Source organism: Taudactylus pleione, unplaced genomic scaffold, assembly GCF_031769625.1.
Source record: "Taudactylus pleione unplaced genomic scaffold, aTauple2 ptg000019l, whole genome shotgun sequence".
In the NCBI taxonomy this organism is placed as follows: Eukaryota; Metazoa; Chordata; class Amphibia; order Anura; family Myobatrachidae; genus Taudactylus; species Taudactylus pleione.
The window spans coordinates 37161611-37169129 of record NW_028284421.1 but is presented as its reverse complement, the minus strand read 5'-3'; positions in this window follow the sequence as shown (position 1 = coordinate 37169129).

Genomic DNA, 7519 nt, shown 5'->3' with positions numbered 1-7519 from the left:
TTTCTTTAGCACTCACCAGAATCATCATATTCAGCAGTTTGGGTGCGTTGCCTTTTATAAGGTGTTTACCAGCTGAGGAAGTAAGGAAAGAATTTTTTTATAAAATGGCCTTTTTTTGTTTTAAATAGAGACATCAGTACCAAAATACAGTTTGGGGTCAATCCTATTCCATGCGAAGGTGCGAGTTACTGTTGAAACGACGTTAAAACGCCGGCAACCTGCACAGCACCTTCCACCCTTTATGGCCCGCACGAAGCCTGAATTTGCTGAATTTTGCTGGGAGCTCTATGGGGCTGCGCGCATTTTTAGGCGAATCCAGGCTGCTGTCAAGCGTGGCCATTGAAACGATGACTCGCACCAGCGAATACATCGCTTACAATAGGTTTGATGCCTTAATTACCTTGAAGAAACAGGCAACCTTAATTGTTGATTACTTTGCCTTCACAAAAATAGGATTTTGTTACTTAACAGTAAAATCCCTTTCTCCGATTCCAAAGGGGACACTGGAGATCTAGACACTGGGGTATAGACAGGTGGATGAGAGAAGCTGGCCCTTTAAATCTTTAAGTGTGAGTGACTCCTCCACCTCTATCCCCCAGAATCCCCAGTTAGAGAAATGGAGCCCGAAGAGACAGAAACAGAATCAGAAGACATAAACTGAGGAGAAGGAATCAAACTATAAGGACAGCAAAGCCGAATAGGAACACACAGGACAACATAGTGCAGGTAAATCAGAGCTGGGAGAGCGTCCAGTGTCCCCTGTGGAATCGGAGAAAGGGATTTTACTGGTAAGTACCAAAATCCTATTTTCTCCTTCATCCACCAGGGGACACTGGAGATCTAGACACTAGGGACGTCCCAAAGGTAGCCTCACCCGGGTGGGAGAGCCCTGAGTAACCTGCAAAAAACCATGGGACCAAAAGTAGATTCTGAGGCCGCAAAAGGTATAAACACAAAAGAAACAACAAAAATGTGGACCGTGGACCATGTGGCCGCACGGAAAAAGTGAGTTGCTGAGGCGCAATTACAGGCAGTCCAAGAAGCACCCACCGCACGAGTGGAAAGCATAGGAAAGGAAAAACGGCGGAGGCCAGGAACCTCACAACATGCACCTGTCAGATGGCCAAACAGATCTGTAAGACTGGGTAAACAAAACACCTAAAACAGGAGGTCAGGGCGAATAGGTAGTAGCCCGGGATCCTCGATGATGAGCAGATGGAGATCGAAGAACTTGTCCCAACAGGGCCAGAGTGGAGCCACCAGGATAACCATGGCCACTACTTGCTTGAAACTCTGGAGGACTCGCGGAAAGGAAAACAGGTGGAAGCACAAGAGCTTACCTCCAAGGCACTGTCAGAGCGTCTACTGCCTCTGCACTCTGATTCAGAGTCCTGAAGCCGTACCATGAAATCTGATTATTCTACCAGGAGGCTATGAGATCCATGTCTGGTCTGCTCCATCCTCTGACGAACCTTAGGGAAAACTGCAAATAACTGATAACTCAGCTAAACACTATATATACGGGTATCTGACCTCTGAGGTCAGAAATTATGGGTTCGGGTCCCATCTGGATTGATAAGACTGTTAATATAAAGTCTATCACTCCTGCCAGCATCAGGACTGCGGTGTACAAGGAGAAATGGACACAGCCTCTATTCTAGGTTGCGGCATGTACCTTCCCTGAGCTGGTGTCAGGATAATTGGGACCCGCACACTTACTCTTTGTTAGTGGCGGCGAGTACCCTGATGAGTCCATAAAGGTAAATTACTAAGTTTTGGGCTGAGCTCAGCCCCAAGTGACTGGCTCTCTCGGGCACATTTCTAAAAACTGGGGCTTCTGGGGGATAGAGGGGGAGGAGTCACTCACACTTAAAGATTTAAAGTGCCAGCTCCTCTCATCCACCCGTCTATATCCCAGTGTCTAGATCTCCAGTGTCCCCTGGTGGATGAAGGAGAAAAAACACAAAGCTATATTTTGTAAATAAAAAAAAAAACACATTTGCACATGTATGTTTCCCTGCTATGTTTGGACACACTCATCAGAGTGTTGCTCTAAGATTGTGCTAAACAGTTATAATCAAAGTTTATGAAATTCATGACAAAAGAATACAATTTATTAAGAATTATTTAGTAAAGAACACTTTAAACATTATATATTTATCCTTACTAACTAGCTGATGTTTAAGTGATGGACAGTCTGTGTCCTCAATATGTGTCCCTGGGAGGATTTGAGTTGGGATGACTTGCTTCAGATCCTCCTCAAACGAAGTGAACGCGAACCGCTTGGCCTCCCCCGGTCTACCTGGCGTCACGCAACCCTTCTGCCATTTTAGCTTTCAAAAACCTCAACATCAGAGAAAAGTTTCTTACAGTTGTCAACACACCACTTGTAGGAACACACTGCATTGACTGCCTCAACCCCCTGCCATAAGCCTTCTTGTGGGCCAGGGATGTGCGGTGTGCCTCTGCCCCTAGCAGCCGCTCATCCAATGGCACAATTGCATGCATCAGTGCAGTTTTCTTCATAAGAGAGGCACACATTGCGCCCACTTTTAGTTTTGCCTGGGGCACTCACTATAGCCTTATCCTCCTCCTCACTGCACTCCTGATCTTTCATCCTCTTCCTTGTAGCCATCCTCCAACAAACCAAACACACCACACTGTCTCCACCTTCACAAAACCGATCAGTGCAAAAGTGATACTTTTATAGGGCAAATGATGTCTAAATCATGCGACTTTGGACCTGATTCAGTGAGGGTCAGATATGCAGAGCACACACAAGTGGCTGTACAAATTTGTCCATCTCAGATGCAAATGTAGAAAAGTGTCAGACACCTCCTTGCTGCATTTGTGATCCCAGCATTGCGACCAACGTTGCAGCCTGGGATCACCATCGGGACTTATGGTCACACATTTGGTCAGGCTGTGGGAGCTGAAGCTTCCCGCAGCCTGGCTGGTGCCTGGTCACGGAAGAGGCCACGAATCTGAGTCTTCCCACACAGACCCTGGCTCGTCCCTCCCGGAAAATGGAGGCGACACTGCCTCCGTTTCCGGTAACGGTGACCAGGCATGTCCCCAAACACCACAGCATGTCAATCATGCTGCGGGTTGGGGGGGTCTGTGAGCAAAATTGCAAGACCCGTTCTGCAAACATTGGAGATCTGAATCAGGTTCCTTAAAAGACTAATTACTACACCACTTTCACAGCCAAGAGCCCGTTTGTAATGAAACTCGCTTTGCTATTTGTGGGATTTTCATGGGTTTTCTCACCAGCAAACCTGCATGGTGTTGCATGCCAGTTATGTAGGTCCTTGAAGATCGCAGCCTATTATGTGCTGCAAGTTTCGAAGACACTCGCATAGCATTTAAATTTTTATGTGCAAGTTTGCACTCACATCATCTATTACATTTCCCCTATATGATTTTTGTTTCTGTTTGTATTATTGGGCCAACACAATTGCTTATGAATTTGGGGAGCTGTGTGCTACAAGGCTAGCCTTGCAGTCTGTAGCAGCAGTATTAAAGACACTAGAAAGGAGGTAATACTACTGTAGTACTTGCAAAATGCTTTGTGACCTTTCATGCAGTTGGTAGCTCTGTACAGTTCATATAAAACCTATTTTTCTCAACTGGCAAAGTGAGCACAAATAAGGAATGATAATATTCTCCAATGCACAGAAATAATGAAGTGCAATGTGATGCCCAGAAATATGTTAAGCTGTCCATACATCCGCGACTGATTGTCGCGATCCGGCGATGCAATGGGAAATGCCGGCGTTTCCGTATGGAAACACCGACCGCCCACCATCGATGTTCAGCGATCCGTTGCAGGATCGCTGAATTTTGACATGTTAAATGTCCTCGATTAGACAATCACGATCATTTTTGATCGCGATCGTCAAATCGGGAAATTCCAACATGTTAAATTTTTGCGATCTTGCGTTGCCAGGTTGCAGCATCGCAGGATCGCGGCAATCCATCGCAGATGTATGGGGCCCTTTAGGCAGTAATGGCACATACAAAAACATATCTAAAATGAGAGCCAGCTCACCTTGGAGTCACCCCTAGGTCCTAATGGCACTACAGGAACCAGCATACCCTCCAGACGTTGGTCCCATCTATACCTCTCAGAACTACAATGCATATTGGTAGCTGCTCAATCACCTTAGTAATTTCACTCAGGTGCATGAAAGGGAGGGATTAGTCTATACAAGAAATAGCAAAGGTTATCCCCCAGCACTCAGAATGATATCAGCAATAAAGCTGCATACACACACAACGATTTTTTGACCGATAATCATTAAACGATATCGTTTAACGATAATCGTTTGAAAAAATCAATCACTTTCTGAGTCAAATGATGAATGATTATCGTTCATGCGCGTTCACGTTTGTAGTTTGTAGTTCAGTCAGACTTGTCAACTGAACGATTTTCATTAAGGGAATATGCAAAAATCGTTTGTAGTTTATAAAAATCGTTCATTACACTGACAGAAAATCATTCATAAAAATCGTTCATAAAATCGTTGGTAACAAAATCGTTGTGTGTGTATGCAGCTTTATGGAGCGTACACACGGTCAGATTTGTCAGATGAACGACTGAACGACTAAACGATTTGAACGATTTGACCAAAGTTTTGAACGATTTGAACGATTGAACGATTTTTGACTGCATTAAAATGAATGGAATCGTCCAAGTCTGACTGCAAACACATCAGATGTCAGATATCGTTATCTGACAAACGGGAACGCGCATCGTTGATCGTCCATCGTTCAGGCATGTCAGATATGAACGATTTTCCATCAGATATGAACGACTGAACGATTTTTAAATCGTTATCGTCCATATCTGAAGAAAAAATCTGATCGTGTGTATGCACCATAAAGCTGCATACACACACAACGATTTTGTTACCAACGATTTTCTGTCAGATTATCTGTCAGATTATCTTTCAGATTTTTTAAAGTGTAATGAACGATTTTTATGAACTACAAACGATTTTTGCATATTCCCTTAATGAAAATCGTTCAGTTGACAAGTCTGACTGAACTACAAACTACAAACGTGAACGCGCATGAACGATAATCGTTCATCATTTGACTCAGAAAGTGAACGATTTTTTCAAACGATTATCGTTAAACTATATCATTTAACGATAATCATTAAAAAAATCGTTGTGTGTGTATGCAGCTTCTGTCTAAGTCTGGGGCGCGGAACCCCAAAAAGCCAGCGAAGGCCAACCACTCCAGGGCAGCACACCAGTGCAAGACGAGCATATGCAACTGAGATCTCTGAATTATCTACCACCATGCAGTTTTTCAAGTCTTATTGCTGATATCATTCCAAGTGCTGGGGGATAACCTTTGCTATTTCTTGTATAGACTAATCCCTCCCTTTCATGCACCTGAGTGAAATTACTAAGGTGATTGAGCAGCTACCAATATGCAGTTCTGAGAGGTATAGATGGGACCAACGTCTGGAGGGTATGCTGGTTCCTGTAGTGCCATTAGAACCTAGGGGTGACTCCAAGGTGAGCTGGCTCTCATTTTAGATATGTTTTTGTATGTGCCATTATCATGGTGCCTTATATTGGGCAATTATATACCCCAGATTTTATGTTATTATTTTTAGAGATGAGTTTGTGGCGCGTTGCTCCCTGGGTTGGTATGGCTGGACTGCTTTGGGGTGGCACACTAGAACACTCTATTTAGCACTTTATTAACACTTCTACTAATACTACTTTATTGAGCATTTTAATTACACTCTTCACCTGTGTATCACCCTTTAACATACAGCTTTTGATGTATTAATATTATTAACACTTACTAACACCTAAACCTGGCCACACACTAGACCTACTTACATTCAACCATCAAACTAGTTGATTGGTTGGAATGAAAATCTGGTGAGGTCTGAAAGCAAATTACAATCAGCAATTTGCTCCCAAATGCCGGAAAATGGACAAAAACTGTTGTTTGAACAAATTGTTTAGATCAAACATTTAACAAACTTGTCTGACCGGCCATTTTCATCTGTTTTCTGACACTTAGGAGCAAATTGCTGATCATTATTTGCTCCCATACATTACTAGATTTTCATTCCAACCAATCAACTAGTTGGATAGTTGGATGAAAGTTGGTCTAGTGTGTGGCCAGCTTTAGTCTTTCACTGGTGTGCTGCCCTGGAGTGGTTGGCCTTCGCTGGCTTTTTGGGGTTCCGCGCCCCAGATTTAGGAACCTCCAGTAATCAGAGAAGCCGTGACGTGGCCTGGAGGCTTAGCCATATTTTTGCAAATATATGCAACTGAGATCTCTGAATTATCTACCACTATGTAGTTTTTCAAGTCTTATTGCTGATATCATTCAAAGTGCTGGGGGATAATCTTTGCTATTCTAGGATATTGAATATACTCTGACCTATAAACTTGTACCACTATAACCTCATCATTTAATTTACTTTTGTGCATTAATGACTTGTATACAATGAGTCCATTCAGGTCTCTACAGTCCTGTCCACCAATTGGCTGAAAAAGATTTAAAAACATGTTCCTACATGTTATTTCTTCCAGTTACTACTGACGCATACTGTAGATTACATTTGAATCCAAATTTTATGTAGAATACCTCTCACATGTAGAATTTTCTACAGGATACTGTATGGTTGCAAAAACAGAGAACTGGTTGAATACTGTAAAAGGCACAGCATACACACCTGTATACAAGAACTATCGGCTACGCTTTGTAGCAATTTAGAAGCTGTCCTAAGTTTTCGCTATTTTACCATTTAATGAATCTGTTTACTTTGTGCCATTTTTTCATATTTTATTACCCACCTGTTAGTGTTTCATGTATTTGTAACAGTTTTAGCAAATTACAGGAATATTGATCCTGATGTTCTGGAAAATACATTACACATATTATATATTGGCAGCTACCAATTCGACTTATGAGCAGGGATAATCTTGATTTTTTTCTTAATGATTTAGACTACCAACTTTGAGTTGTAATATGTCAGTTCCTGCTTTAGGAACTAAACTTACATAACATTACAGCTTTTATGAATTACGGTACTTAATTTAAGTATGCAATTTAAAGTTAGGACTAATGGCCCCCATACACGGTAAGATTTTTTACCCGATATGGACAGTTTCGACGGGTTGAACTGACCAATCGTATGAAAAAAGGTGTTTTTTGTGTGTTCTGCGACCCCGATGCGTGTCCCTGCCGTCTTGTAGTTGGATCGCAGATCAGATGGTTTTGCAGAGAGATCTCAACCTATGTGTGTACGATGTGACACACATAGTATGTACTTTCGTTCATCTGCGATCCGATGTAGGATCTGGGATGTCTCTGGCCACTCCCCGTCGCCATTTTGTTTCACACGACGTGGTGAAGAGAACAAGTAGCATTCTTTTGATCCTCAGTCCGGAGTTGACGTGATCGTGGTGAGTATATACTGTACATCCCTACACCATCACCCCTAACCCACCAATGCATGCCACTGTGCCACCCATGTCTA